Source organism: Suncus etruscus, chromosome 15, assembly GCF_024139225.1.
Source record: "Suncus etruscus isolate mSunEtr1 chromosome 15, mSunEtr1.pri.cur, whole genome shotgun sequence".
In the NCBI taxonomy this organism is placed as follows: domain Eukaryota; kingdom Metazoa; phylum Chordata; class Mammalia; order Eulipotyphla; family Soricidae; genus Suncus; species Suncus etruscus.
The window spans coordinates 58,775,896-58,786,776 of NC_064862.1; the positions used below are offsets into that span (position 1 = coordinate 58,775,896).

At 36.8% G+C, this 10,881-nt stretch overlaps 1 pseudogene; it reads left to right on the top strand.

The window, feature by feature from the left end:
- Positions 1–2,076: 2,076 nt before the first annotated feature.
- Positions 2,077–2,959, top strand: LOC126029875 (olfactory receptor 7A10-like; annotated as a pseudogene).
- The last annotated feature ends 7,922 nt before the right edge of the window (positions 2,960–10,881 follow it).

Sequence of the window (10,881 nt, forward strand, 5' to 3'; positions counted from 1 at the left end):
AGTGATAATGGATAGGGCAATTTGCTTTGCACACAGCTGATCCAGGATAGATTCCTGGCATCCTATATGGTTCACAAGTTCTCCAGGAGTGATCCCTGAGCACAGAGCCAGAAATAAGCCTTGTGCACTGCTGGGTGCATGAAGAAAAGAAAGGGTCTTGTTTCTTGATAGTTTGTTTAGGAACATATTTTTTTTTCAAGAATCAAGAGATGGGTAACAACTATGATATCAGAGAGAAGAAAGAAAAAGATTCACATCATCTCACCACTATTAACCACCATTCATTTACTTAAAGACAACTTTTTTGGATTTTATTGTCTATTTTATTAAAGCTCCATGATTTACAAATTTATTCATAGTGAGTTTTATATATACTGTGTTCCAGCACTGATCACATCACCAGAGTCTACTTCCTTCCACCATATTCTCAGATTCTTTCCCCAGTCTCCGCCACAAGCATAACATCTTGACAGGTACCTTGACAGGTTCTGTTGCTAAAACTTGAGCCTCATAATTTCAGTGTTATGACACTGAATTTTAAATATTTAGCTCTATCATTTCTTAACACCAACAATGTACCAGAATTCCCTTGACTCCTGCCCCTATTGCTTTTCATCTATCCCTGTCTCCTCCCCTACCTCTTTATTTCTCTCTCTCTCTATTTCTGAATTTTAACATATACCTACTAAAGCTGTGCACAACCTCAGATAATGGAGCTATCACACCTCTTTGGGTGAGGATATTAATACTGAGAATGTTTCAGATGACTCTCCATGTGGGAATTAGTAACAGTACCATGCTAAGATGAAAAATGAGGTTTCTGACTCCAACTATTTTGTTCTTGACATGATAAAAATATCTCTTAACCCGGAGAGATAGCACAGCGGTGTTTGCCTTGCAAGCAGCTGATCCAGGACCAAAGGTGGTTGGTTCGAATCCCGGTGTCCCATATGGTCTCCCGTGCCTGCCAGGAGCTATTTCTGAGCAGACAGCCAGGAGTAACCCCTGAGCACCGCCGGGTGTGGCCCAAAAACCAAAAACCAAAAACCAAAAAAAAAAGAAACCTCTTAAAATATTCCAAAGGGGTGGGGGCTTACAGATTAATTCAGGATTAAGGAGGCGTTTGCTTGCACCTAATTGACCCTGGTTAGATACCCAGAACTGCCCAATGTCTCCTGAGCACTGCCAGAAGTGATATCTTCACACAAAGCCATGAGAAAGAACAGAGCACTATAAGGTGTGGTCCTACCCAAAATTATTTTTTAAATTTTTGCATTTTGACAGTGTCAGAACTGTTGTTGCATATTGTATGTTATTTTGGGAAATTGTTTCTTTTCCCATTTGTTTTAGGTATGTTCAATCTATATAATACTTCAAATTGTAAATAAATTACCTTTTCTTTGCTAAAAAAATAGTTTTCTGCTATATAATCTTGGGATAGATGTGGAATAATTAATGTTGGAAGGCTGTCAGGATCAAGGAAACTTCTTATCACAATCTCTCAGGGTGTAGCTGAATTCTTAACTACTCCTCCCTTGTCTTCAGTTTTGTACTCTCCATTTTCAACATTTTATTTTATTAAAGTACAAACAAGTAATGACAAGTAATGGTCTTTTTATGACACAGCATAGATAGGAATCAGAGATAAATACAGTAGATAAAGCACTTGCCTTGCATACAACTGACCCATGTTCAACCTCTGTACCTTATATGGGTTCCCAATACCGACAAGGAGTAATTCTTGAGAGAATAGCCAGAGTAACTCCTGAGCATTGCAAGCTGTGGCCCTAAAATCAAATATATATAATGTAACTCCTCTGTCTCCAGGTCCATGGAAGTTCACTGATGAGAATGTTTGAGTTATTTTGTATTCTTTCTTGTATATATGATATGGTATTTTCAACATGTGTTAATGATAATTTCTTAAGGAAAATTTGTCATATTAACCATTTATTTCTTGATAGTGGCCTCCTTCATGTAAAAAAAGAAAATGGTACACAACTTGCACAATTTATCCTCCTGGGATTTTCAGAGGACCCAGAACTTCAACCTCTCATATTTGTACTGTTCCTCTTCATGTACCTGCTCACTGTCTTTGGGAACCTGCTCATTATCCTGGCTGTTATCTCAGATTCTCACCTTCACACCCCCATGTACTTCTTCCTCTTCAACCTGTCCTTTGTGGACATCTGCTTCACCTCCACCACTATTCCAAGATGCTGGTGAATATACAGATACAGAGCAAAGTGATCACTTACGAAGGATGTATTACTCAAATCTACTTTTTCCTACTCTTTGTAGGACTCGATGACTTTCTCCTGACAGTGATGGCCTATGATCGCTTTGTGGCCATCTGCCATCCGCTACACTACACAGTCATCATGAACCCCCGGCTCTGTGGACTACTAGTTTTAGGGTCATTGATTCTATGTGTTATGAATTCTTCATTACAAAGTTTAATGACGATGCGCCTGTCCTTCTGCAGGATCTCAGAAATCACCCACTTTTTTTTGTGATATCAATCAGGTTGTCCAACTTGCCTGTTCTGACACCTTTATTAATTACATGGTGTTATACTTTTCTGCTCTTATCTTGGGCTGTGGCCCTTTCACTGGGATTCTTTATTCTTACTTTAAGATTGTTTCCTCCATACATGGAATCTCATCAGCACAGGGCAAGTATAAAGCCTTTTCCACCTGTGCATCTCACCTCTCAGTGGTCTCCTTATTTTATTGTACAGGTCTAGGGGTGTACCTTAATGCTGCTGTTGCCCATGGCACAAGCTCCAGTGCCATAGCCTCAGTAATGTACACTGTCATCCCACCCATGTTAAACCCCTTTATCTACAGTCTGAGGAACAAAGACATCAAGGGGGCTTTAAATAGATTCTTTAGGATGGCATCTATCTGAAGGTCAATTGCTTGGGGAATCAAAATTGGCCTTGAATGCAGGGCATTGAGGAGTGGATTAAGAAATAATTACTGGGGCCAGAGAGGTGACGCTAGTGGTAAGGTGTCTGCCTTGCAAGAGCTAGCCAAGGAAGGACCACCATTCGATCCCCACTGTCCCATATGGTTCCCAAAAACCAGGGCAATTTCTGAGTGCTTAACCAGGAATAACCCCTGAGCATCAAACGGGTATGGCCCAAAAAACAAAAAACAAAACAAAAAAAGAAAGAATTACTGATGAGAATGTGGAAATGTGGCTTTACCCTTCATTTTCTGGAATTTCATTATTATATGTGAGTATAACTTCTCCATACAGTTCAATTAACTCACTTTATTAAGATTTTCTTTGTGATATTTAGCCCATATTTCATCTTTGTCTATGTGCTACTTAACCAAATACTTTATTAATAAACTTTTTGAGAAATAATTGAAAAAGTCTTTCATTTCAAATATTTGAAAGATTCTTACAGCAAAACTATTGATTATGAATAAATTGTGCTCAGATCCCATGTATCATCCCAAGTGATTTTGTCTTAGATTATTAAAAGAGTATTGTGAGTAATACTATTTTGTAAAAAACAAAACAAAACAAAAAACACCCTGCACTTTAAAGGAAGACAATTTATATAGTCTTATAATAGAAAAAAATCTGAAAAACATCTTCACTTTTCTGCCCATAATTCCTTTGTAAAGCACCACTTCAGCTGATTTTTATGTCTTTTAGATGTGATTGCATTCTAATTTTTTATTATGGTAACATACTCTTATTCCACTTTTGTGTATAGATCCCCAGGAGGTAAAAAAAATACTGATCCAAAAGATTACATGCACACCGCTATTTATTGCAGCATTCAGTACAATAATTAAGTGTTAGAATCAACTTAAATGTCCAATAACAGATGAGTGGATTGTTAATGGAATAATACATAACTGTAAGGAATGATGAAATTATGCAATTTGCTGCAACATGGGTGGAACTGAAAGATATTAAATGAAGTAAACCAGAAGAAGTAGAAATACTGAGTATCACTTATATGTAGTATGTAGAATAATGCTTTAAATAGGATTTGTTGAGGACACTCTAGAGTGTCTAGGAAAAGGAAAGAAATTGAGTGAAGGAGGAGAAACACAAATATGAAAGTGTAGTGTACAGGGGCCAAGAGATCCCAGATGTGTTGGTGGTGTTAAGAAAGGACAGAACTAAATATCCAAGTCATACTCAAAATATTGGAATCACGAGACCCAAACTTTAACAATAAAAACTTAAAATAGGCCTGTTATGCTGGCAGACTGGTGGAGGGAAGTCATCTCCGGTGGTGTGATTGCCTCTGAAATAGTGTATTTCTGAAACTCAACTAAAAAAACTTTGTAAATCACAATGATTTAAATTTTAAAAATTAAAAATATCATAGATGGTAATAATACTCAAAGACAATAGAGTCAAGTGCCGGAAGGACTGGTCCATGGTAGGAAGCTTGCCACAAATGGTGAGTGCAATTGAGATACTGAATGGACTGCTATGACAATGATAGTTGGAAAAGATCTCTCTGGACAAGAAGTGAGTTATGAAATGAGGTAAAGTTATATGCAGAATATCTCTTCAGTAAAAGGATTGAAAATTACCTTGCCTAAAGAAAAAAAGAAGAAAGGAAAAAAGGAGGAAGTGTAAGTAAAAATATTTGTCATAGAGGCAGGCTGGAGGGGGTGGAGGAAAACTGGAGATATTGGTAGTGGTAAATGTATATTGATGAAGGGGTGGGTGTTGGTTTATATTACTTAAAATCAATCAAGAACAACTTTGTAACTATGTATCTCATGGTAATTCAATTAAAAACATTTTCCAATAAAAATTAAAAATTATTAAAGAAAACAACTAAATACATGCATCCAAGAATTTCTCCATAAACATAACTTGCAACAAATATAATTATAGTTTTTTTTTGTGTGTGTGGTTTTTGGGTCACACCCGGCAGTGCTCAGGGGTTACTCCTGGCTCCATGCTCAGAAATTGCTCCTGGCAGGCACAGGGGACCATATGGGACGCTGGGATTCGAACCGATGACCTCTTGCATGAAAGGCAAATGCTTTACCTCCATGCTATCTCTCCAGCCCCATAATTATAGTTTTTGAGTCAGTAACAAGTTTAAATTCAAACAGAGATACTGTGAATTACTGAGGAAAATATGCCTTTTGCATATTTCCTTCTGGAAGCAAATCTTTGCACCTTTGGAGTGGTTTTTGGTGGCTATATAACTTTCTCTGTTTATGCTTCACACCTTCACTGATACCTCTATATGAGATTGAGTTACAGTCATACAATGTATAACAACGTTCATCAGTGTGCATTCTTGCCACCAATATCAACAGTTTCTCTCCCACTTTCCCTCTTCCCTCTCACCCAATCTTTCCTCTTTTCTTTCTTTCTCATATATGTATATATGCATATACATATACTTATATCTTTTTCATGCATGCACACTCTCCCTCTCCCCCCCTTTTTTGCGACATTGTGTTTTGCACTACTGCTAATGTACTACTGCCATGGAAGTCCTTTCCATATTAGCCTTTCTCTACTCTAACTGCACTCTATGGCCTTTGTGGAAAGCTAACTACCATGAAATGGTCCTCCTGATTTTCATCTCTATTGTTTCTGGATAACATCTCCACTCTATCTTTTCTTTTCCTTATATCATAGTGATGAGTAAGATTATTCTATTTATACCTTTCCCTCTAACTCATTTTGATCAGCATAATACTTTCCATGTTTATCCATGCATAAGCAAAATTCATGACTTCATTTATTTTCTAACGTCTGCAGAGTATTTCATTTTGTAGATATACGACAGTTTCTTTAGCCACTTTTCTCTTGTCAGGCAACTGGGTTGCTTCCAGATACTGGAATTTACAGGTATTGTAAATAGTGCTGAGATAAACATAGAAGTACAGATTATTTTTGTATTTTGTTTTTGTGTTCCTAGGGTATATCCCTAGGAGTAGTATATGGGAGCTCAATTTAAAGGTTTTTGAGGAATATTCATATTGTTTTCTAGACAAATTGGACTAGACAACATTCCAGTGAATGAGAGTCCTTTTCTCCCCCAAATCCACTGGTTGTTCTTTTTCTTTATGATGTGTGTCATTCTCTGTGGTGTGAGATGATACCTCATTGTTGTTTTGATTTGCATCTCCCTGAAGATTAGTAATGTGGATTATTTTTTCATGTGCCTTTAGTCCATTTGTATTTCTTCTTCGAGGAAATGTTTGTTCATTTCTTCTCATTCTTAATGGGTTACTTTCTTGTGCAGTTCTGTCAGTACATTACATATGTTAGATATTAGCCCTTTATCAGATAGATATTGGGTGAATGGTTTCTCCCATTCCATAGGTAACCTTCGTATCCTACTTACTGTTTCCTTTGAAATGCAGAAGCTTCTTGATGTAATGTAGTCCCATTTGTTTATCTCTGCTTTCACAGATTTGAACAGTGATATTTCCTCCTGGAAAATGCCTTGAATCTCAATATCATGGAGTGTTTTGCCTAGGTTTTCCTCTGTGTATCTTATGATTTAGGTCTTATATCAAGATATTTAATCCATTTTTATTTGACCTTTGTGCATAGTGTTAGAGGTTCAAGTTCACCTTTTTTTGCATTTGGCTGACCATTTGTTCCAACAACACTTATTAAAGAGGCTTTACTTGCTCCAACTTGTATTTGTTTCCCCTGTATCAAAGTTTAATTGTATACCTGGTGGTCAGTCTCAAAATACTCAAGTCTATTTCATTGATCTGAGGGTCTGTCTTTATTCCAATACCATGCTATATTAATTAATAATGCTTTATAGTACATTTTTGTGTGTGTTCCTAGGTTATATGGGAGCTAAATTTTCTTTTTTTGAGGAATATCCATATTGTTTTCCAAGAAGGCTGGACTAGGCAGCTTTCACAGCAGCAGTGAATGAGAGTTCCTGTCTCCCTGAATTCACACCAGCACTGGTTGTTCTTGTTCTTTGTGATGTGTGCTAGTGTCTGTGGCATGAGATGATTCCTCATTGTTGTTTTGATTTGCATCTGTGTTTTTTTGACCATCTGCATTTCTTCTTTTTTATTATATATTTATTTAATCACCATGATTACAAACATGTTTTAGTTGGGTTTCAGTTATAAAAAAAATCCCCTTCATCAGTGCAACCTTCCACCACAATGCCCCCCAGTTCCTTCCTCCCCCAACCCCTTCCTGTATTTGAGACAGGCAATCTACAATTGTAGATTGTCCAAATGTACAATAGTACAATAGTAAAAGAAAGTGTGAAATAGCACAATTTTAATTTGGGGAAACTGATCCTTTCCATCTTCATTCTCCCAAGAATTTCTTGGGCAGATGTTCAAAATTTTAGGAGAGTTTTATCCATTTCTTTGAAAAATGTCATGGGTATCTTTAGAGAGATTGCATTAAATCTTATATCAATGCATTGGAAAGTATTGCCATTTTAATTATGTTAATCCTTCCAACCCATGAGCAGGGGTAAGTTTTCATCTCTTTATGTCCCTTTTATTTCTCGAGGGAGTGTTTTATAGTTTTCTTTGTATAGTTCTCTGACCTTTTTAGTTAAAGTGACACCAAGGTACTTGATTTCCTGAGGCACAATTGTGAATGGGATTGTTTTTGGTAATGTCTTTATTATTTTAAATTTTTTTAATTACAAGTCTTTCCCAGTTATATTTAAGATGCACAGTGACAGTGTATTAGGGCAGTTCCCACCACCAATGTTGATCTCTCTCTGCCATTGTGTAATGTCTTTGACTTATCTTTCATTATTTGAACATAAAAATGCCATGGATTTTTGAGTATTAATTTTGTAGCCTGCTAGTTTACTATGCAAAACTATTGTTTCCAGAAAAATTTTGGTAGTCTTTAGGATTATTTAAAATAATTTTTATTGTGACCAAAGTGAAATAAGAATCTCTCACAGTAATATTTAAGGTACATAGTGACATTGAATCAGGGGCATTCCCACCTTTAGGATTTTTATATATAGTATCATTTCATCTGCAAAAAATAAGAGTTTGACTTCTTCCTTTCCTACTTGGATGCCCTTGATATCTTTTTCTTACCTGTTTGCTATAGCAAGTACTTCTAGTACTGTGTTGAGCAGAAATGGTAAGAAGGGAAACCTTGTCTTGTGCCAGATTTTAGATAAACAGCTTTCAGTCTTTCCCCTTTGAGTGTAATGTTTTCCTTGGGCATGTTCAAAATGGTCTTGACTATGTTGAGAAAAGCCTTTCATTTCGATTTTGCTGAGAGTTTTTATTATGAATAGGTTTTGACCTTGTCAAATGTTTTCTCTGCATCTATTGATATGATAATGCAGTTTTTATTTTTCCTTTTGTTGATATGATATATTATAGTGTTTGACTTGCACATGTTAAACCATCTTTGCATGTCTGGGATGAATCCTACTTGGTCATGTTGTATGACCATATTGATGAGGCATTGTATCCTATTAGCTAGGATTTTGTTGGGGATCTTTGCATATGTGTTCATCAGGGAGGCTTGTAGTTCTCTTTTTTTGTAGCACTTATGTCTACTTTTGGTAAAAAAAAAATGATGTTAACTACGTTAGATTTGTAAAATCTATTGGGGAGTGTTTCTATTTATTCAATTTCCTGAAAGAACCTGAAAAGAATTGGCAGTCGGTCATTTTGAAAGGTTTGAAATAATTCAGTACTGAATCATTGTGGGCCTGGGCCCATGTTTTGTTTTGGGAAGATTTTTTATTATCATTTTAGTTTCCTCAATAGTAATAGATATGTTCAAATATGGCAGACCATACTGGTTCTAGAAGAATGCATCATTTTTTTCAGGTTCTCTTGCTTTGTGGCATAAAGTTTCTCAAAATAATCTCAAATCGGGGCTGGAGAGATAGCATGGAGGTAAGGCGTTTGCCTTTCATGCAAGAGGTCATCGGTTTGAATCCCAGCGTCCCATATGGTCCCCCGTGCCTGCTAGGAGCAATTTCTGAGCATGGAGCCAGGAGTAACCCCTGAGCACTGCCGGGTGTGACCCAAAAACCACAAAAAAAAAATAATAATCTCAAATCACCCTTTGAATTTCTATAGTTTCTGTCATAATCTCTCCCTTTTTACTTCTAATTTGGTTTATTAAGATTTTCTCTTTTTGTTCTTGCTAGTGGTTTATATTTTTTTATTTTTTCAAGGAATCAACTTTTGCTTTTATTGATCTTTCAGGTAGTTGTTTTCTGGGGGTGTTCAGTTCATTGATTTCTGCTTTGAGCTTTGTTATTTCCTTCTGTCTGTCCTTTTAAATTTCTTTATATATATATAAATATTTATTTAAGCACTGTGATTACAAGCATGTTTGTAGTTGAGTTTCAGTCATAAACAGAATACCCACTATATCAATGCAACATTCCTACCACCAATGCCCCCGAACCCCCATCCTGCCTGTATTCGTGACAGGCATTCTACTTCTCTATTCTTTTTTTTTTTTTTTTTGGTTTTTGGGCCACACCCATTTGACGCTCAGGGGTTACTCCTGGCTATGCGCTCAGAAATCGCCCCTGGCTTGGGGGGACCATATGGGATGCAGGGGGATCAAACCGCTATCCGTCCTATGCTAGCGCTTGCAAGGCAGACACCTTACCTCTAGCGCCACCTTCCCGGCCCCAACTTCTCTATTTTTAACATTGTCATGCTAGTTATTAGTGTAGTTATTTCTCTAACAAGTTTACCACTCTGTAGTGGTCTTCAAATTGTGAGCCAGTCCTTTTGGCCCTTCCAGCTCTTAACTCTATTGTCTCTGGGCCTTATTATGGTAGTGTCTTCAATTTTTCTTAAAACCCATAGATGAGTGAGACTATTCTGTGTCTATCTTTCTCCCTTTGACTTATTTAACTCAGCATAATAGATTCCATGCACATCCATGTACAGGAAAATTTTATGACTTCATCTTTCCTGAAAGCTGCATAATATTTCATTGTGTACATGTACCATAGTTTCTTTAGCAATTCATCTGTTGAAGGGCATCTTGGTTGCTTTCAGAATCTGGCTATTGTAAATAGTGCTGCAATGAACATAGGTGTGAGAAAGGGATTTTTTGTATTGCATTTTTGTGTTTCTAGGTAATCCTAGGAGTGGAATAGCTGGATCATATCAGAGTTCAGTTTCCAGTTTTTTGAGGAATCTCCATATTGATTTCTATAAAGGCTGATCTAGATGGCATTCCCACCAGCAGTGGATGAGAGTTCCTTTCTCTCCACATCCTCGTCAGCACTGATAGTTCTTTTTCTTTGTGATGTGTGCCATTCTCTATGGTGTGCAATAGTACCTCATTGTAGTTTTGATTTGCATCTCCCTGATTATTAGTGATGTGGAGCTTTTTGATATGTGTCTTTTGGCCATTTGTATTTCTTCTTTGAGGAAATGTCTGTTCATTTCTTCTCCCTATTTTTGATGGGGTTATATATTTTTCTTATTAAGTTCTGTCAGCACCTTGTATATTTTGGGTATTAGCCCCTTGTCTGATGGGTATTGGGTAAATAGTTTCTCCCATTCTGTGGGTGGTTTTTGTATCTTAAGCACTATTTTCTTTGAGGTGCAGAAACTTCTCAGCTTAATATAGTCCTATTGTTTATCTCTGCTTCCACTTCTTTGGAGAGTGCTATTTCCTCCTTGAAGATCCCATTAGTCTCAATGTCATGGAGTGTTTTACCAACATGTTGTTCGATATACCTTATGGTTTCAAGCCTGATATCAAGGTCTTTAATTCATTTGGATTTGATTTTTGTGCATGGTGTTAGATGGGAGTCTGAGTTCATGTTTTTGCAAGTGGCTAACCAGTTGTGCCACTTGTTGAAGAGGCTTTCCTTGATCCATTTTGGATTTTTTGTCCTGTTATCAAAGATTAGTTTATTGT